General features: G+C 44.0%; 1 protein-coding gene across 2 annotated transcripts in view; it reads right to left on the bottom strand.

The window, feature by feature from the left end:
- The window catches only part of B3GNT2 (UDP-GlcNAc:betaGal beta-1,3-N-acetylglucosaminyltransferase 2), a 69,269-nt gene extending 57,726 nt beyond the window's left edge, over positions 1-11,543 (bottom strand). Inside the window, exons 1-2 of one of the 2 annotated variants that reach the window (XR_014710986.1) lie at positions 11,429-11,543; positions 7,336-9,508 (exon numbers count right to left, since the gene is read on the bottom strand). The gene's annotated coding sequence lies outside the window, so the exon portion shown is untranslated. The remainder of the gene's footprint in view (positions 1-7,335; positions 9,509-11,428) is intronic. The other variant, XM_084624241.1, reaches the window with a different exon arrangement.
- Positions 11,544-21,332: the final 9,789 nt, after the last annotated feature.

Consider the following 21,332-nt stretch of genomic DNA (forward strand, 5'->3'; position numbering starts at 1 on the left):
CTAAAATACTATTGGAAGGAAGGCCAATTTCAATAAAGCACAGAAATACAGTACACAAGATATTATGTGATATGGCATTGAGCTGAAAATCTGTGTAGAAACACAAAGTTGCAGAAACCTTGCTGGAAAAACTTTAACTGAAAATCATAAATAACTTCAAATAAAACAGTCATTAGGCACATCAAAAGACGAGAATGGGCAAAGTAATTGGAATTTATAAACTTACATAATTTTTTTTTCTTTGTAGGGAGAACAAACATTCCAATGTCCCAGCTCTGTCAGGGTCTTTGACAATTAGACTCCTTTTTATAAATATATTATGTAAGTTTATAAATTTCAATTAGTGCTTGTCCTTGTGTCTTGCAGCCTAAGTATGTTTTCATTTTGGGTTATTATTCAGGCAGTGGATGGAACCGTTTTTCTTGGTGCATCTATAAGGTGATTTCGATGAAAATCCTTTTAACAAAATTAAAAAAAATTGGATTATAGTTTGACTACTAAGATTCAGGAAAAGAAACATGAATTTGCTTCTACACTGCAGAGTTCAATAGAATATGTCTATACGATAGATTGATAGATCAATAGATTCTATACGTAACAGAGTTACCCTATCCAAGGGTGGGCATTCTGAATGTATAAATAACTGTATTACTATGAGTTCAAGATTATGCTATATATCATTTATATTAATTTCCCCCTACTTTTGCAGTAAGGTCTCAGATTTGACCTACAGCCTTGATATTACAAAGTACTTGATCCTGAATCTGCAAAACATAAGCATGTACTTAATGAGTTGGCTCATATCCTTAGGTGGTGTAAATTAGCATAGCTCCGTTAACTGAAGTAGACTACTCAGATGCATAGGGTTAAGCATATGCAGGATCAGGCAACAAACATGCAAATATGCAGTGATTTGGTAGATTTACCAGGCTAAATCTCATTGGCAGAATTTGTCAATTTCTAAAATTTGATTTATTTATTCACCATGAGCATATCCATTCCTTAGAGGTCTTGTTCCACTAAAATTCCCTGAAGAAAACCTATAATTTACTTATTCTGATTATGCCAGAGTTCTTAACTTAAGCTCTAAGCACAAAATCAGTCTTCAGTTAAATTCATTATTCAGTTACCCATGATATAATGTTAATATTAAAACATGGTGTTCAGTATATTATTTTATTTGCCTATGCCCTGTTTTTTCCTGTGAAAGTTTACTTCATGATTATTTCATAAAGAAATTAGATTTTTCTGTTATTCTTTTATTTATATTACTTATGGTAAAAACAAAAGTCTAATTTTTTTACGAGGCGTGTAATAGCTTGATAGTTTAATGTCCAACACTGGTAGGGTTAGCAGACAGAAGCACAAATGTCAGGGAGAGGTTTGAACCCTGGTACAACGGGGCTACATTCTTTCTGCTTTAACTGAAAGGCAAATTTACAATTGTCTACCTCAACTGTAAAATTTCACCCTGTAAACCATATTCCAAGGTATTGATCTTGCACCAAGTCAGAGGGACTTTTGGCTTTGATTCCAATTGTAGCAGGAGAGGGGCCCAGGAGGGACCAAAGTGTGGTTCCCATCCCAAGCTGCCTGCAGCTTTCCATACCTGTTAATACCACTCTAACTCAATACTGCAGCAGGAGAAATGTTCCTGCCACTGGTTCTCAGGACCCATGAGTGAGAGGAGGTGATAAGGAACAAGGGGTACAAAATGAATGAAGAGGAAGAGTGAGTCAGTCAAGAGGGAAGAGGGAAAAGAAATAAGTAAATGAAGGGATGGGACAAAGTCAGAGGGGAAGGGAATGAGAGGGAGGGTCAGTGTGTGAGTAGGTTTTTAATTTGTGTTTGGTCAGCTATTCATTTCATACAAAGGACAAAATCAGAGGGACCACACGGGACCTCTGTATGCATGTGTTTCATTTGTGTATGTGCATGGATACAAACACACACACACACACTTACTAATCTATCTGTGGAATTCAAACAGGAAATTATCAAGGCAAATAGTTTGACAGAATTCAAAGCAGTTTCATGAAAATGAATACATTTGTACCTGCACCTGCTATAATAGATCGAAAAGATTTAAGGGAAGTCAATTAAGTTTTATACTTTAGAGGTAGGCTGATGGTCTGCAAGGGCTGAGAAGGAATTTTCCAACCCTTTGTTACAACACTGCAAAAATCAGACAGGTGCTCTATCAGCTGCCTTCCTTTGCAGCATCAGGTATTGGCCACAGCTGAAGGCAGGACACCGAACTTGTTGGACCAATAGTCTGCTCTGGTAAGTAACTCCTACAGCATGTTCCTAAGCAAAGAAGGAGTCAGCACCTTGAGGCAGTGCAATATGTCAGTGAGACAGAGAGAGGCGGCCTGGGACAACTGCAGCTCAGAACTTCAATTTGTAATGACTGTCTGACTCACAAGCCAAAATGTTGGTGGTGTTTTGCTTTACTGAAGCTACTCAGGAATCTCAAAGGCTTAGTAAGATATCACTTTCTCCAGTGAGAAGGCTGCACTCTTAAGCACTTGCCAGGCCTTTTGGAAGCTTCTAAACATAACTAAAAGCTTGTTCTGCACATTTCAATGGCTCATTTTTGTTGTTGACAGAAATGTCTGTTCTCAGTCCAAGAATTTCCAGAATGCTGCCATTTTGAATCTCTGTATAATTCTGCACAAATGACTAATTTTCCTTGGTGTCCCATAACAAAAAACGAACAAAAAAAGAGAATTTTGAGAATTTTAGGGCAATGGTGGCATCCAACAGATTCCTGACATTGGATATTTTAAAAATCTAAGTTATTGTTGAGAGTTGGAGGCTTTTGCTGGTGCTCCAACAAACCTGAATTTGATCCAGTACATTTTTTTCCCTAAAAGTGACCTATTGTCTCACCTTCTAAGATAGCCAGCAACAGATTCTATTGCCTAATGTTTTCCTAGGATGTAGCTTTTAGAGCCTTGCTGTAAAATGCTGGTAGCGTGATATGATACCACTGAATGGAGGTGAACAGAATAGCACTTCAATAGGAGCCTTGACAGTGAAGGAAATACAGCTTTACCAGGCCTCATAACGTACAGGCATGTTTTTTGTTTAAAAAGGAATTCTTGTCCCATGTCTACTTGTGAAACAGTTACTTTTCAAGTGGATTTTATTCAGTCCTCTTGCCAGCACTGCTGGGTTTTATATTTGCATGTAAATAGGACCCTTTCTGAAAAAACATTTGTTACAGTATCTTTCTCCTGGTGAGGGCAGGTGAGGAAGTCTCTTTGGGTCAAGGAAAGCCTAGTCAGGGTCAGTGTAGGAAACACATTATCCAGGTCCACCCTGTTCAGGGAGTAGTTAGGTAGCCTAAGGGCATCTAATCAATGAAAACCCAAACTAGGTCCACCTACATCTTGTGAAGTCCAGCCTGAGTTGGACAGCAGGGTTGAGTCTCTTACTATAAACTAAGAGTTCAGCCAGGTATCAAAATCACACGTGAAAAGGTATCTCCCTTTCTCTTGCACTCTTCGGCTGTCTCTTTCTACCTCCAGTCCCTTGGTTGCTGTTCACTATGGCCCCATTTTGCCATCCTTAATGCTTCAGAAATTAGGAGCAAACTTCATCCCTGACGTATGTGCTGGAATTTGGGGTGCTACTTCAAGCATTCGTTATGGCTTGAAGTAGTAATAACAACCCAAATACATAGTTTCCGCCGTCAGCACCATAGGCACTGACTTCCCCTCTTTCTCGTGGGGGCTCGACCCCCAATCTGCCTCTGGCCCCACCCCTACTCCACCCCTTCCATCCGGCCCTGCCCCTGCCCCGTCCCCATTCCAACCCCTTCCCCTAACTCTGCACCCCCCCCGCCAATATTCCAACTCATTCCCCAAATCCCGTCCCTGCCCTAGCCCCGCCTTCTCCCCTGAGTGCGCCATGTTCCCGCTCCTCCCCCCATCTCCTGAAGTGCGCTAATGCTGCCAAACAGCTATTTGGCGGTGGCTGGGCAGGAAAGGCTGGGAGGTAGGTGGAGGAGCAGAGACCTGGTGCGCTCAGGGGAAAGGCAGGAGGAGGAGGTGGGGTGGGGCAGGGGAGGTATGGGGAGCTTGGCTGCCTGTGGGTGCACAGCACCCACTAATTTTTCCCCTTGGGTGCTCCAGCCCTGGAGCACCCACGGAGTCAGCACCTATGGTCAGCACCCCTACTATAAAAATTGTTCCAGCCCCACTGAGCCTGAGTGAACGACTACACTGACTGCCTTGACTTTAATGGAGTTACCACAGCGATTAAGTTAGTCTATGAGACTTTGACCTTCACTCTGATGCTACTGGACAAAGCAGAGTTGAACAAGTTGTATTAGCAAGCTAGTCTAGGAAACAATTTTGCAGTATTTGCTCTGATTACATTGGTTTGGAGAGAAAAATCATTGTGTGAAGAGCCAGCTAACATATTTTGTTTACATACCTAACTAACTGACAAATCCTAATTAACTTCAGGAATGAAAGGATCTTTCCCAGTTTGAAGTCTATACCAAAGCCTTAGAGCTGAATGAGTTTTTATTCCCGGTAAAACTGAATTTCTTTAGCTTAAATTATTTGTCTTATTTTTAAACTATACTTTTATTGAGGAATCACTGGCTAAAATGAGTGGACCAAGTTCTCTTCCCTCTTACACCGGGGTAAAATTGGAATAACTCCTAAAGTTGCTATGGAGTTATTTCACTGATTTTTTTTTTAATTCCTTGAGACAAATGAAAGACAATATCATCTAATCCCCAAATCTATGTCTATGAAAATTAAAAAACAAACTGAGGCCAAGATTTTCAAAATATGAGCCTTAAATTAGGCTCCTAAATCCATAAATTGGGTCCCTTGTTTAGAAATGCTGAGCAATCGAATACTTCCAGTGAAATCACTAGTTATTAATGTTTAAAAATCGGGTCCCTTATTTAGGTGCCTAAATATGGATCTAGTAACCCAATTTTAGGCTTCTGGTTTTTAAAATCTTGTCTCTCTGCCCCAATAATGCAATCTCACCAGACAGACAGATTGTCTGTGTAAAGCCCCATTCACTTCAGTGGAACTCCACACAGGCATAATTGTCCACCCATGAAAATGAGACTGTAGAATCGGGCCTAAATCAAATACAGATTTAGCATGGTAAAGTTACTCCAGGTTTACATTGCTGTGACTGAGGAGATTGACTCAATGACCAGTAAGTATATAATTTGCAAAAGATTGTTTTAGCATAGGTTTGTTAAATATTTCACATGCATGTATTTCAATATGCACATATTTCCATAACAACACTTTCATTGCAGTTGAATCGTCAGTTCTTTGGGGCAAGGACTATCTTTTTTGTTCTGTTCATAGAGCATCTAGCACAATGGGCTGTGATTCATAATTGGGGCCCCGAGGCACTAACATAATACATATAAATAAATAATAATAGATATCCAGGCAACTGGTGTTCAACAGTTAGCTCTTTGGGGCAGGCATGATCTTTGTATTAAGTGTTTTACAGTGTCCAGTACAATGGGTCCCATATCTTTTATTGGGAGCCCTGAGGCACAATGACAACGCAGATAATAATATAGTGTTGTATAAGTTTCCCTTCTTGAAAATTCCCTGGAAAATGTGGCGGGAGAAGGGGGAGCGATGTGATGAAAATTTCCTGACAGTCACAAAGCTGTACAAACAATAATAAAGTGCACTTTGACTATGCAAAATCATATCCTATATTTGTAGTAGATTATTTGGTTTTATTACCTTTTGTTTTTAAAATAGACTTAGTGATTTGGTCTGTATTCTCTTTAATTTGTCTCAAAGATTTTAAAACCCTCCACCCCTCATCACACCTTTGATTTCCTGTCCAGAGTTTTATTTATCTTGTCTCAGATTATAAACTCTTCAGGGTGGATGACATATCTAAATCTGTGTTTGTAGAGCAGACTGTACATTTCTGGTATGATATCAGTTATTAATTATAAATAACTAGAGATAAGCCTAGGGCACACAGTTCAGATTAAACAATGAACTTCCCCAAAAGTTATTTTGAGTTGAGTTTTTGGTTCAGCTCTATCCTTAATACAGACCAAGAAACGTTCTCATAATGAAACTAGCTCACCTGTTAAAAAAGCTAACTAGATCTATTCAAGAAGAGGTGTGGTTATTATTAATTGTCAGTCTTGTGACTTGAAATAATGAGACACAGGGCCAAATTCTTCAGTCCACTGACCACAATGGACTTGTGCCAGGGTGGAATTTGAACCATATACTCTATGTGAAGCTGTTTTCCTATAGTATTATAGATAAACAAATTCAATATTGGAATTACAGGTTCTCTATGATGTAAACTACAGATCTGCTTTTGTTCCTGAACAGGTAGCAAGCAAAGCAGATTGGTTAATAATTTATTTCCTGGTTGCCAGGAAACATGGATTTATTCCATATCTCATCTCTTCCCTTTTTCAAGAGCATGAGACTTTCTCAACATCTGTCCCTCCTTAATGGTTTTCATGGTGCAGTAGGCAACTTAAGATCTGATGCTACAGAGTGTTGAGCACCCACAACTTCCATGGAAGTCAATAGGTGGCATGGGCGTGAACCACCCATTCGGAGAGGCTAGCCCCTGGCCCCACCCCTTCTGCTGAGGGCAGGCTCCTCCCCCGCTGGAGCCCAGAGGTTCCCCACTGCGGCCACAGGCCCCCCCGCCCCAGCCCCGGGCCTCCCAAGTGCCTGCAGCCCCAGAGTGCTAGGTAGGCAGCACGGTCCCAGCACCCCCTGCCCTGAAGCGTTGGGCGGGCGGCATGGCCCCAGTGCCCCCAGCCCCGGCGTGCCCAATCCCAGAGCACCAGGCAGGCGGCACGGCCCCAGCACCCCCGGCCCTGGAGCGCCAGGTGGCTTGGTCCCCCAATGCCCCCAGCCCCGGGTGGCGCGATCACCAGCTCCAGCTGCCCCAAGTCCTGGCAGCAGGCCGGCTTGCCCTAGCCCCAGCGGAAGAGTGGAAACTGGAAGCAGTCAGGAGGGAACCTGGGGGCAGAGTGTAAGCAAGGCCACACCTGGCTATTTGGGGAGGCTCAGCCTCCCCTGGCCTGTGATACCTGCCGCCCATGTTGGATGCTCTCACTCACCACATTACCCTTTTAACCGCCCTAGTCCTTGATTCAAATGAAGTCTTAGGTCACAATCAGAATGAGTCTGGTGGTCTCTTTCAAGCTGTTTGTCAAGATATGTCCCCACTGTAAAGAGACTGACTAGCAGTCTCTGCAAAAAAGGGGTCTAGAATGGAGACTTGTGGCATGGCAGGACAGAGACACATTGGCAGATTTGTGTGTGGAAAATTTAGCATACCTACCCAGTGCTCCAGTCCCACGCCCTCCCTCTGAAAAGATAGGTGAATGGGTGGCTTAAAGGCAGCTTTCAGGATCCTTTCCATCCCTGGAAGCAGAGCCAAGAAACGGGCCATATGTGTCAGGATTGGATGAGCTGAATCTTTGGGAGACAACTGCATCTTCCTCATGCCTGAAATAGATGAAAAAAAAATCTGGAGAGAGTCTAAGAACAAGTTTACACTTAAAAAGCTGCAGCTGTGTCACTGTAGCACTTTAGTGAAGACACTACTACACCAGCGAAAGAGTTTCTCCCATTGGCGCGGTTAATCCACGTCCATGAGAGGCGGGAGAGCTTCTTCCATCGACATAGTTCTGTCTACACTGGGGGCTAGGTCGGTGGAACTACATCTCTGAGGGGTGTGGATTTTTCACACCTCTGAGAGATGGAGTTATTCTGATGTAAATTTGTAGTGTAGAACTGGCTTTAGCCTCATATATAACATAAAAAGAGGTTTTCAAAAAGATGTTTCAAAGGAACTGAAGTCACCCATCACATTTGGGTAGATCAGCGTTTGCCCTGAAACTCTGGTCAGTCTTCCTGGAACGCAATTGGTAGGGAGTGGCTGTGGATTTTGCAAGTGTTCACATTTAGAGATGTTTGCAGAAGATTATAGGCATAGGTGTACAAGACATTTTTGTCCAATAAATTTCCTTAAGGAGACATTTATTGCTTATTTTCAAAGTAACTGATTTGTCTTGCAGTTTGCACAATACGGTCTGGATAATTTAGCAGGATAACTGTCACTATCAGCACCAGACTTGGATAATCTCATATTAATACAACATGTGGCCAGGGTTGCCAAAAGGCCAGACTGATCAAAAATATGGGAGAAAAATTACATAACATGCTAACCAAAAGATTAACAATTTATCTGGGGCCGCAGAGCTCTACTCATACATAATGCTTTGCTCAGACATTTTGCTTTGACCAATGTGATCATCACAAAACTTTCTGTCCTTCCCTTCTGTCCATTCACACTTCCATCCTCTTCAGAAAACATTGTTCTTTCAAGAGTCCAAAATACTTTCAACATTCACCTTCCAGATCCCAAATTTTAATTGTAATCTCTGATATTGTCCATTACTTAATCTAGACCCTACATACACAAAGACTTTGTAGATGCAGGAACTGGTGCTTTAGTATGGGAAGTAGAGGAGTGAGTTAAAAAGCATTGTATTAGCCAACTGGGTTTTAAGAATTCAGGAAAATTATTTGCACCAAATTGTACACAGTGTTTTCTATTGCTTTGTGTAGCAGACTTAAAACAGAGCTCTCCAACTGCATAGACACCTAGACCTTTCACGTTGCCATTGGAAAAATGACAGACTTATTGCCCATATATAATATTCAGTAAAGCCACCCTCATTAGCCAATACGCTGTCCTAGAAGACTGCCCCAAAAGCAGAACCAGCCCAGAAGCTGTGGCTTCCCTGCAAGCACAAGTGGTGCTCCCCAAGCCACACACAAGGCTGCAGGCAGCAGACACTGGCTCAGAGCTTCTATTGACCACAGTACTGCTATCCCCAACCGTCAGGGGCTGCTACAAACACAGTAGCTGGTTCTTCCTCCTGGTCCCCTCTAGCCCTACACTAGCTCTCTCTCATATACAGATGTCAAAGCTCCATGTCCAAATTGTGTCGCCAGAAGATGGCCTCTGTAACAAGAGAGGTCAGGCATTGTAGGATGCCCTCCTGATGTTGGAGTGGGGTCTACCACCACAAGAGTTATTGTCTGTGACGCTGCCCAAAGTCAGAGTGGGAAAGAAAACCAGGCCAAGCCGGTGCACAGTTGTGTTAACTCTGGTTGAGCCAGAAAGTAGCCTGTTGAGCCTGGTCCAGGATCTACAATCAAGGGGACAAGGAGGCAAGTGCACAGTGATGGACTCCTGAATTTAATTAATGCATTCGACTCTCTTTCACACCGATGCTTCCACTCTGTAAGGATATCACTTGTGGATCCCTGATGACACAGATCGTCTGTGCATGGCAAAGGGCCAGTAGCACTCGTGTCCAGGAGTGCATGCTGTAGCAAAGGGATGTCGAAAGATCAGCCATAATGTCACACCACAGTCTTCAGGAGTGGGATTCCTCCCTTGAAGACGAGCAGACTTTCAAGTTGGCACTGCAGGTTGGTCCCTGTGTGAGAATGGGGCAGCAGTCAACCGGAGATGTAACAGATTGGTTCTAAGCAGACTGAACAGTAATAGCATCGGTCCTTTAGTCATTTATACATCTTTATTGGCACGGGAGTTTGCCCCAGTGAATACTGCTCTGCAGTATGGGGGTACAGCTGCTGCATTCAGCTTGTCGACATGGCGCTAAGTTTGACCCATCGTATTATTCATGGCTGTTTGAACTATGTACCAACCTTCCATCGGTACGCACCAGGGCACATAGCTCTGCCAGACCCTTGATGAGGTGCTGTTACTGTTAAGTCTGCTTGGAGAGCTGCAGTAGAAAAAACCCATTCAGGCAAGCCATGCAGGGCAGCGGAGATAGCTTTTGCTTGCTTGCATGGGGACATTGAGCAAGAACATGCACCAAGCAAAGGAAGTGAGAGAGGTGGAGGAGTGGGCATGGGGGGCAGATGGGAAGGGAAGCAAGGACAGAAGGAGCAGCAGGATTTGGGGAAGTAGGGGGAGAGAGGCTGGAGTGGCAGCAAGAACTGTATTAAGGAGTAGGTGGCTCAATGTGTGTACACAGGTCCAGAGCTGATCTTGGCTACATGCCAAATAGTTGATATGCAGTTAAGGGGGTGAGGGGCTTGTCTGTGTATAACAATAATAATTCCTAGCTCCTCATTGGTTGATCTCAAAGCACTTTACAAAGTAGGTAAATGTCATCAGTTCCATTTTACCGAGGGAGAAACTGAGGCACAGAGAGGTGAAGTGACTTGCCCAAGGTCCTCCAGCAGACTACGAGCAGAGCTAGGAACCTAGGTCTCCTCCGTCCCAGTCCGATGCTCTATCCCCTAGCTGTACTGCCTCCCTGTGTGGATGGTGGTGATGTGTAAAGTGGATGTGGTAGAGGATGTGGTACAGAGGAGTGGGAGCAATGGGGATTCAGTCGTCTTTGCTAGGGAAGTGGTTCCCCACCTAAGCAGTTCTCACATTTCAGAAAATTGGCAGAAGTATCTTTGCCCCAAGGTAATCTCAACCCAGTTGAACACAGTTCTGGTTCATTGTTCGAACACCTGCATTAAAGATCACCAGCAAAGGGAAAACAGAGGGGTTGTGCTCTTTTTTGTTTTTTATGATGTAAATAGAAAAAACCTGGAAGAATTTTTGTTTGTTTAGCAGATTTTTTACACTTAGCAATCTGAGGCATCGCAAGTCTTGTATTCCGTTCTCTCAACTGCTTGTCAGGAGCTTGAGTTACATCAGTGCTAATAAAAACAAGTAAAAAACAAACAAACCCCAGTTGTAAATACTCCACCAGTCCTTTCCACTCTCCGGGCTTGTCTACACTACCGCTTAAGTCGATGTAACTTACGTCATGCAGGGGTGTGAAAAAACCACCCCGCCGAGCGATGTAAGTTACATCCACTTAAAGCGCTGTCTACACCCTGCTGTCAGCAGGAGACGCTCTCCCACCAACGTAGCTTCCACCTCTTGTTGAAATGGAGTAATTACGTTGACAGGAGAGCACTTTCCCACTCCCGCAGGACACGTGGCAGTGACGCGATAGTGAAGACAAGCCCTCTGTTACTCAGGTTTCATTCTGTTGGTGCTTCTGATGCCATTAGCCCACTAATTCTGCAGTTGCCCATAGAGTCTAACCTGTTGTCCCAGGAACACAAGAACTGAATTTCTCATGTAAAAAGCAAGCAGAACAGTCAAAAGCTGTAGCAAAGGGATGTCTCCGATGAAGTGAGCTGTAGCTCACAAAAGCTTATGCTCAAATAAATTTGTTAGTCTAAGGTGCCACAAGTACTCCTTTTCTTTTTGAAAAGCTTTTTTGTTTCGCTGAAAGGGGAAAACACCCTCTTTGGTCTTTATATATCAAAAAGAGGAAGGAAAGGAGAAAAGAAAGGTACAAACACAGTTTTCTACCCACTTGCAGTTCATCTTTAAAACAACCAATTTTTGCAGGTGCCTTGAGTTTTCTTGAAATAGCTTTCACTGTGATTTGTCTCTCTTGAAATTCCTTGGGGAGTTCTCTTCATTTTTAATGGATTTCATTCCTACAGGCTACCTATGAAATTAAGAAACCGTAACAAATGTCAGATTTAAAGGAACTCGCGCAGTCTGCTTTAGATAATTAAATTAATTCTGAAGAGGAAACCATTGCTTCTCAGGCCAGATCTACACACAGGTTTCTTATTGGTATAACTATTTTGATTAGGGGTGTGATTTTTTTTTAAACCAAAACAGTTATACCAGTATGACTCTTTATATCTCTGTAAAGGTACCTTACGCTGAAGGTTCCCTTCTCAGAGGGGAAATAAGCACCTTTTTTACCAATATAACTGCCTCCACATTTTGAGGGGGAGGTTGTATGGCTTTAACTACACCAGTATACAAGCCCTCATTTTTTTCCTGTTTCAATATGTGAAAGGGAGAAAGTGTATGGCGCAGGCAATAGTAAAGCTTTACCAGTGTGACCCACGGGAGGCCTGAATAGGAAATATTGACTGTGCTGCACTAGGTCAAATCTTCCGTGGGTTAGGATGCAGAAAAAATGTGACCAAAAAGGATTCCTGATCTGCAGGGGTAAAGTTAGCTGCCTTCATCAATCCACTGAAATTCCTAGCCCCTTAAGGATGGGTGATAACAAGAACAAAAAAGGGGGTCTAGAGTTCCCTAGGGCCCATCATCTGATCAAAAGTCTAGTGACGGGCTATGAATGAGATTAGCTCTCAAAATATAACATTCCTTCATCGTTGGACCTTGTGATCACTCTCAACAATGAAAGGATTCAAATGTACCGAACTAATTTCTTTCATGGCACCCTGGTTTCAATCCAGATACTTTTTACGGGCTTGGTCCCTCCCTCAGTGAGGCGCTCCCAGTTAGCCCTGAAGCTGCGAGTCCTTCATTATAAAATGGGGGCTATTCGGGATAAAATGCTTTGTTTTGAAAAAAGGTTGAAAAATGTTGAGGAGAGGCCAGTTCTGAATGGTGGGGCTCAGACACGTACTGGATGATGCGGGGACTGCCAGTTTAATTTCATCCGCGGGAAATACGGGAATAGTTTCCTCAAGGTTGCAGGAAATGGAGACCTGAGTTACAAATCTTGAAAATACGGACCCAGCACATCCCTTCATGTGCTAAAAGCTGCAGAAGTTGAGCTGTATGAGGCGAAATCTCAGTGAGCATCTCCTTGCAAAGATCTCCCCATATCATGTCAGGGGCCCCTCCACCAGTGGAAAAGGCTGCCATGCAGAGGGTCTGTGGGAGACGACAGCCACTGTACCTCCACACTGGCTCTGACCCCTGGCAGCAGCCACCTGGCTCCCAGACACTGCTATTAGAGTGTCCCCCTGGCATGGCAGACTCTGTGGAAAAGCTGATACAGCATGGAGCTGTCATACTTTCACTGAGGATTTGGTGGGGTTCACATTCCTGCTCAGCTCAGACCCCAGGCCACTCACTGCTACAGAGGATAAAGATTTTAAAGAAGGCAGTGGACATGTTGAAGAACAGAATAAAGGTTCAGACATGTTTCCAGGGAGATCCCTGCTGTAGTCAGCATTATGGTTTTCGAGCTACCAGGGTAACAAGGGAGACCACACAAGGAGAAATGTGGTGACTTGTTGCCTCCCTCTCCCCTTCTGCTGATGGAAGCAGGTGGAGAGGTTATGACTATTGCTTCTCTTTCCAGGCACTGCTGAAGGAAAAGATCAGGCTGCCTTCTGAAAGCAGAGCCCTAAGGCTAAGCAGCTGCTTGCATTGCATGTGCTTAAGGCTGGCTCTGGTTCCCAAGAGCATAAAGAATGGAAGTCTTGATCCTTCTTTTTCTCCACTTCTAGTGCCAGAACAAACCTAATTACTGTGCAGATATTTTTGTAAGGAATAATGTGTTCAGAACAGCTGAACTTCCAGGCAATCTTACGTTTCAAGTCTCACATTGGGGTTTAACCACTTTATATTACTGAACTGAAAAATACAGAGCATTTGTAGTGTGTTCGTTTGACATCTTGAAAGTGTTTTACAAACCTTAACTAATTAATCCTCACAACACCCCTGCGAGATAGGTAAATGAGAATATCTCCATTGGACAAATGGGGAAACAGACAGAGAGGTTAAGTGACTGGCCAACAGTCATATAGTCACTGGCAGATCTGGGATTAGAAGGTAGGAGTGCCTCACCCCTCGTCCCACACTCCTGTCTCTCTAGACTACAGTGCCTCCCTCAAGGAGAAAACACTATGCTGAAGCCAAGAGGATTTGTTGAACAATGAGTGTCCAGCAGTTGTTCAAACATCTAGTGAAACTTTGTGTGGAATTTGGAAGACACACATTATAGGTCACCTTCCAGAGGCCAGAAAATTCTGAAGTCCTGGCCTTATTTAAGTCAATGAAAGTTGTGCCAAGCTCATCATCAGAAGCAAGCTCAACAACAGACCTGGGCAAACCAACTCAAAGCAGCACCAGACACTGCCAGAACAATAGATGCAAAATCTGTAGCCATATTTTCACTGCTGTGATGATCAATACCTCCCATAGCACTGTGACATTATTGGCATAATCTGGGACCGTATAGATCATTGTTGCAACCAAGGTCCTGTACTGGCACCAAATCTTGCGTAAAGGAGCTATGTTGACTGAAGCACACTTCCATTGAGAAAGCTGTCTCTACACTAGGGGTTATGTTGGCAAAGCAATGCTGGGCAGGGCTGACATTTTTCACACCCCGACTGATGTCACTATGCCTATATAACTTTAAAGTGTAGAGACCAAGCCTCTAAGAGTGCCTTTTTGCAGTTTAGCTTAATCCACATTCACTTCTATTCTGCACTATTTCTCCATGTAGAAAGGCCCTTCATATGACGTTCCAGGAGGGAGGGATCAGAAGGATCTAGCAGAGGGTGCAGTGCACTCAGGAATTTTTCAAAAAGAAAAGGAGGACTTGTGCCACAAGTCCTCCTTTTCTTTTTGCGTATACAGACTAACACGGCTGCTACTCTGAAACCTGGAATTTTTCAGAAAACTTGTTACAGTGGGAGAGGTTTTTCTTAATTCCTTGCTAATTTTGTATATATGCCTCAGTTTTAAGATTTTAATGTATCTTGAATAATTTGTGGAAGACATTTCCTTGGTTTGGGGGATTAATATTGAAAACTCTGTATTTTTTTTTAAATGGGAAATGTAACTTTTGCAGGCATGCTAGAAACATGGCATTTTATACAGATGGCCTTTCTCTGCTTTGGGATTCAGGTATTAGGGACCAGAGGTTTATAATACCTACAGAGCAAACTAGAACAGATTAGAGTACACATTTTATCCTGTGTCTCCTGTGCCAGAGTTAAATAACAAACAATAATACTTTGCATGTAGAGACAGCACCTTAAATTTGCAGAGCGCGCTGCAAAAATTACAAAATAAAGTCTCACAATAGCCCCACTGAGGTAGGCAAACATCATCTCCATTTTACATACGGGAAAACCGTCACCTAAGATCACAGAAAGCCTGGCGAGATCATCCTTCTTCTACATGCCATATCACAGGGACCCACCATATGATTTGACCTCACAGTAACCAGGCGGTTCAGGCTCAGTGACAAACTGGAAAGGATGATAGGTTCCTTTTCTTAAATTTGGTGAGTTGAGTCCAGTATGGTCCCTGTGGGATTGTTCAGGAATCTGTGTCAGGGAGTAGACACCCTTCAAAGGTTATCTATTACATAGACACACAACATGTGCAGATAGAGCTCAGGCAAAATGCTGCAAATAATGACAGCCCTGGAAACAACTGACCCACATCTCGCTCCTCCACAAAAGTGGAATAGCAGGTTTAGCAGCAGACCAAGCTGCTCCATTAACATGCTGAAAACCTAACCTGAAGGGAGCACCCTAGGGGTAAGAGAGTTCATCCTCAAGCATTCATGTCTGGCCAATCACTGGTCTCTCTGATAAAGGTGCCAGTTGTGATGGTGATGCCAGTAAGGGGCAGAGCACTAATTAGCCACTGGAACCAATCCTAGCGATCAAATGCTGAATCCATGCACAAAGGAGCTGGATTGCTCTCTAAATGTAAACTATTTATCACCATTTGCTCCAGCTCAGCAGAACCGGCTCCCTGTCCCCAACTCTGATAGTATGAGGTTTAGTCACTGCACTGTCTTTGACCTCTTTAGAACACCAAGGCAAATAACTGGCTGGGGGGAGTAGAGCTGGAAGAACTCTAACAGGTGCTGGCATTGTATTATAATAATCTTACACACGACAAAAGACCGGCTTTACCATGTAAAACGAGGTGAAACGAGTGAGGATTACCAGCTCCCATTGAGCACCTCTATAACAAAGCAAGTAGAAGAAGAAAAACACCTACAGAAATGCCTGATCCAGACAATATATCAAACTAATGCCAAACCACAGAACTGAACACAGCCAAAAAACCCTACTAAGCCTATTACAGGTCAAATCTATACTCCCCCCCACCCCCGCACCTGTGGTTTGACATCACTTAACTACATCCTGATAAATAGTACACAGACGCATCACCACTAGGATTTTCCACGGAGATAGCTAGCTCATGTTAATTATCTTGATGTAAAAACACAACTCTTTTGGCTGTGAAGACATAGCCTTAGACCCTTTTGAAAATGTCATCTCTTATCACGTGTATTACAGGAGTGTGCAAAGGACCCAGCAAAGATCACGACACCATTGTGCTGGACCCTAATATAAATAACACCTTCTGTGCTATCCCCAAACACTGGGTTCCTGCTAGAAAAAGACCAGAGTAAATGCCCTTTGTGTCTTCACTGACTAGAAACAGAGTATAGATTGTAGCCACCTTGGGGGCTGTCTTTCAGGTCTGTGTTCATACAGTGCCTAGCATAATGATGTTCTGGTCCATAACTGGTGCTCCTTCGTGGTGCTACTGCGATACAAATAATAAATAACAACCCAACAGATAGAAGTCAATTGTGATGGGGTAGTCAGCCCTTAAGGGCAATACTGCCTAGTGGTCAGCCCACCCCATCACATGGCATGGTTCCTTAAGGATTTGAAAGGTCCAATAGTTTTATATATAAGGACCAAGGGGGGATATGGATAGAGAGGAAGTGGTCCTGGACTCCTGGGAATGAGTGGTGCTTGGGAGGAAATCCTGTCAATGTGTCTTTAAGAACCTGGGGCCAAGAGCCTTGTGGAGACACAGCTCATGACTCCTCTCTCCCACAACCATCTGGGGATGAACTGGAACAAGGGGAGCAGCAGCATAAAGACTGCCTTCTCCCTCATAGCAGGGCAGACCCCAGGAGATACCAGCAGGGGAAGGTGGCCTGATGAGACCCCTGAAGCCTGATGGCTAATCGAGGAAAACAGGCATCTGAAAGAGGAGCTGGAAAACCCAGTGCTCAGTGCCAGAGAGAACATAGGGTTCCTGCTTAGGAAGGACCGGAGGATCTGATTAATAGAAACAAGGTAAAGAGGGAAGGGTGGTTTAAGGAGAGAGTGAGGGACTTACATTACAGCTCACATCTGAAGAAGAATGCTGGGGACGCCTGCTTAAGGAAGGACTGAAAGGAGAAACCCAGAGAAGGCACTATGAAGGGTTCCAGAAAGAGAGACTGTTGCCCAGGCGGGTATGGAGGGGGGGAAACAGGACACCCGGCAGAGAAGGGATCAGGCACATGAAAGCAGGGGGGTATCCTCAAGGAAAGAGCCAGAGATGGCTAGTTGGACTGAGCCCGAGACAACAAATGCATCCAGGTGTATCTCAGTAAGTTGCTACTTGAACTTATGACTTTTGTTAAGAAATGAGACCGTTGGAAGGGGGTGCTCTTTGAAGATAAAAGTTTGTCTGGATTTGTTTATAACCCAGGTGAAGGGAAACCGAGGTAGGGGCTCAACTGTGGCGCCATACCTGACCAAAGGGAGGCATGCTGGGGTGACCGCCATGCCATGATGTCAATCAAGAACAAAATCATGAATTTTTCAGAAAAAAAATCCCAAAGCAATTAAAATTCTTATTTTACAGTTATGGAAATAACCCATGCTCTAAATCATACAGCGCTAGGCCTCACAACAGACATGCTGGGGAAGTTCAGGGGACCAGACAAAAAAGTTACAAGAAAAATCTCTGTGGTTCCTGTTATTAAAACAAACAAAACAAGAGACAAATATACCCCTCCCTAATAACACTACTGCTTACACTATCTGATCATGTAATTCAGCTTCACCACACCCTATTATTATGGAATGAAGTACTCTGTGCTCTCAAGAATTTTCCCAACAATGGCTGCAGAGCCCAACTAAGCCAATTCTTTCACAGGCCATATGAAAAAGGACACTGTTATCACCATCTCAAGCAAGTCAACATACAGAAAGCACTGGCTGACCAACAGCAAAAAAGGGATTAAAAACACACTTCACTCCTATGCAGCCTCTCTCCCAGCCATGCCAGGACCCATGCTACAATCAATTGATCACATGCCAAAACAAATAATGCTGTGGACATTAACTCACAAATATGCTTATTTATAGTTTTATATCTATAAGAAATATATTTAGAGTTAAATCACAAAATGACATGCTGGGAATAACAGATCAGAATCCACAATGAGCTAGACCAGTGGTTCTCAAACTTTTGTACTGGTGACCCCTTTCACATAGCAAGCCTCAGAGTGTGACCCCTCTAATAAATTAAAAACACTTTTTAATATATTTAACACCATTATAAATGCTGGAGGCAAAGCAGGATTTGGGGTGGAGACTGACAGCTCGCAACCCCCCATGTAATAACCTTGTGACCCCCACGGGGTCCCAACCCCCATTTGAGAACCCCCGAGCTAGACTGATGTACAGAAGCTTCTTAAGAGAGAAGCTCCCTGGCCACAATGAATGTGCAAGACACAATCAGGCTATTATGAAATACAGAATCCGTTATTAGAAACTGAAACACAGAGATGTGAGAGACACGTGAAATCCAGAGAGGAATGGTTTGTAATCAACTAAACAGAAAGTGTCTTCTATGCCACTGCCAGAAATACAGTTCTCAAGAAACTCACTACCTCAAACCATCAAAAGTAAAAAGAGATCCTCCCATTAAAAACTGAGAAAGGAGGAACTGAGCAGCATTCTGGGAGAAATAAAAGTAAAGGTAGAAATTTTCTTGCAGAATGTGGCAATGTGCCTCAATTTGGAATAAAAAATGCCATCCACATAGTCAAAGAAACCCACTGCTATTGTGAGCCTCTCTTAGTCAAATCCTTGTTTGTTCTATCCCTGTAACATTAGTAACTTGTATATATTTTGTCAATAATTTTTATTTAATTCAAGAACATACATTAATTGTGACACAATGGGACAGATTCATCCCTGGTGTAAGATCAGTGACTTTGGTGAAGTTACACCGGGGATGAACATTGTTTTGCTCTCCTCTTGTATCTCATGCTCACACCCTCTTTAGTTTGCACATGCAATCCAACATACTTTGGAACCAATGAAACTGATCTGACTGGAACTCATTGCCACATGCTGGATCTCCTCTCTGAGGTGCTCAGCTTTTCCTCTGTGTTCCAAAATCCTCTAGTTGCCGTAAATGGAACTTTGTGCTCTTTGTACAGATCTTGTTGCATGATAATATTGTCACGGTGGGAAAACAACATGCATTTCCTCAGCTAGGGAGAGGACAGAGGAAAAAAAACAAGTGCAGTCCAGAATCTGTCCTCAAAGCCCGGGTTCATTCTCTTTCTGGAGCAAAGACAATACTTGCCACTAAAAAACTGGACAGGATTCTAAAGACTGTGGGAAGGACGAATTGGTTATGAAACACATCAGCACAAATGACTCGGCCTCAGAAAGACAAGGTGGGTGAGGTAATACACCACATACTGCCTCAGAAGACATTTCACAGATCATCAAAAGCTTCAGGGATCTTGGAAGGGAGCTGAAGGAGAGGACATTTCAGATTCTTCCAGTCCCACAAATGAAAACGGATAGACAGCCAAAGATACTGGCGGTAACCCTTTGGCTAGGTCAGTGGTGTAAGTGGAGGGGTTTGGCTTTGTTGAATACTGGGTCACCTTCTGAGGGAAGAGGAGAATGTACAGCTTGGACCACCTCCATCTGAGTAGGAGGGGAACAAATCTTCTGGGTAGCAGACTAGCTAGAGTAACCAGGTGGGCTCTAAACTAGCATCTAAAGGCTAAATTGCTAAGGTGGTAAACCCAGTACACATTCTCAAACATAAAACCCAGACTCAAAGTAGCATGAATGTAAAGAAAAAAAAATGTATGTAAACAACGAATTCTTCAATGGTCTAGATACCAAAGCTAGAAGCCTGGAATTAGAAATACTGATTTACCAGCAGAAATTTGACAGTTGGTATTACTGAAACCGGCTGGATTGATTCACATGAGTGGAATGTTGAAATCACTGGGAGGGCTAGATTGGGCATAAGAAGGGCATGTGTGTCACTCAACATCAAACATACTGTTACCAGCTTGAGAGTTACTGACAATTCAGAAGGACAGGGCCTGGATGCTTATTGTAAGGTGATGAGTCACTCCTGTGCTAGGCTCCAGCCAATCCACAAGCCAGGAATTGGTCTGGTGAATCTCAGGGAAAGTATATAAGCCTCACAGCAGGAACAGCAGCTCAGTCTGCTCAAGGTCACTCCAGGGCTTGGAACTCTTTCCTGCCTGACAGGGGCAACAGGCTCCCCAGGCAGCTAGGAAATGTAAACAATTGATAAGGGAAGCTAAAAGTATTAGTGAAAAGGCAAATGTGATCCTGGGATGTATAAGCAGGGAGGAACATTAGTAGGAGTAGGGAGTTGTTATTACTTCTGCATGTGACATTAGTGAGACCATTACTAGAGTTTTGTATCCAGTTCTGGTGTCCACACTTCAACAAGCATGTTGACAAAGGTGGAAAGAGTTCAGAAATGAGCTACAACAGTGGTTTTCAAACTTTTTTTCTGGCAACCCAGTTGAAGAAAATTGTTGATGCTCGCGACCCAACGGAGCTGGGGATGAGGGGCTTGGGCTGTGAGAGGGGGCTCTGGGCTGGGATGGGGGGTTGGGTGCTGGAGGGGGTCAAGGCTCTGGTCTGGGGGTGCAGGCTCTGGGGTGGGACTGGGTAAGAGGGGTGTGGGGTCCAGGAAGGGGCTCTGGGTTGGGGGGGGGGCTCAGGGCTGGGGTAGGGGATTGGGGCACAGGGTTGGGGCATAGGCTTACCTCAGGCGGCTCCTGGTCAGCAGCGCAGCAGGGGTGCTAAGGCAGGCTTCCTGTCTGTCCTGGCACCACGGACCATGCTGTGCCCCGGAAGAGGCCAGAAGTAGGTCTGGCTCCTAGGTGAAGATGCACAAGGAGCTCCGCATGGCTCTCGCCCACAGGCACTATCCCCCTCAGCTCCCACTGGCCAGTTCCTGGCCAATGGGAGAGCGGAGCCAGTGCTTAGGGTGGGGGCATCGTGCACAGCCCTGTGGCCTCCCACGCCTCGGAGCCGGACCTGCTGCTAGCCACTTCAGGGGCACAGTGCGGTGTCAGAACAGGTAGGGGCTCGCCTGCTTTAGCCGGGCAGCACCACCAACGGGACATTTCACGCCCTGTCGGCGGTGCTGACCAGAGCTGCCACACCCGCAGTTTGAAAACCACTGAACTACAACAGTGATTCAAGGTCTGGAAAACATTCCTTAAAATGAGAGACTAAATAAGCTCTATCTATTTATCTGAGAGAAGATGAAGAAGTGACTTGATCACAGTCTGCATGTACCTCCATGGGGAAGAGATATCAGATAGCCGGTGCTTCTTTCTTCTAGCAGAGAAAAAGAAGCATAAAGAGAAC

The sequence above is a fragment of the Lepidochelys olivacea genome, assembly GCF_965140295.1.
Source record: "Lepidochelys olivacea isolate rLepOli2 genome assembly, chromosome: 3".
In the NCBI taxonomy this organism is placed as follows: domain Eukaryota; kingdom Metazoa; phylum Chordata; order Testudines; family Cheloniidae; genus Lepidochelys; species Lepidochelys olivacea.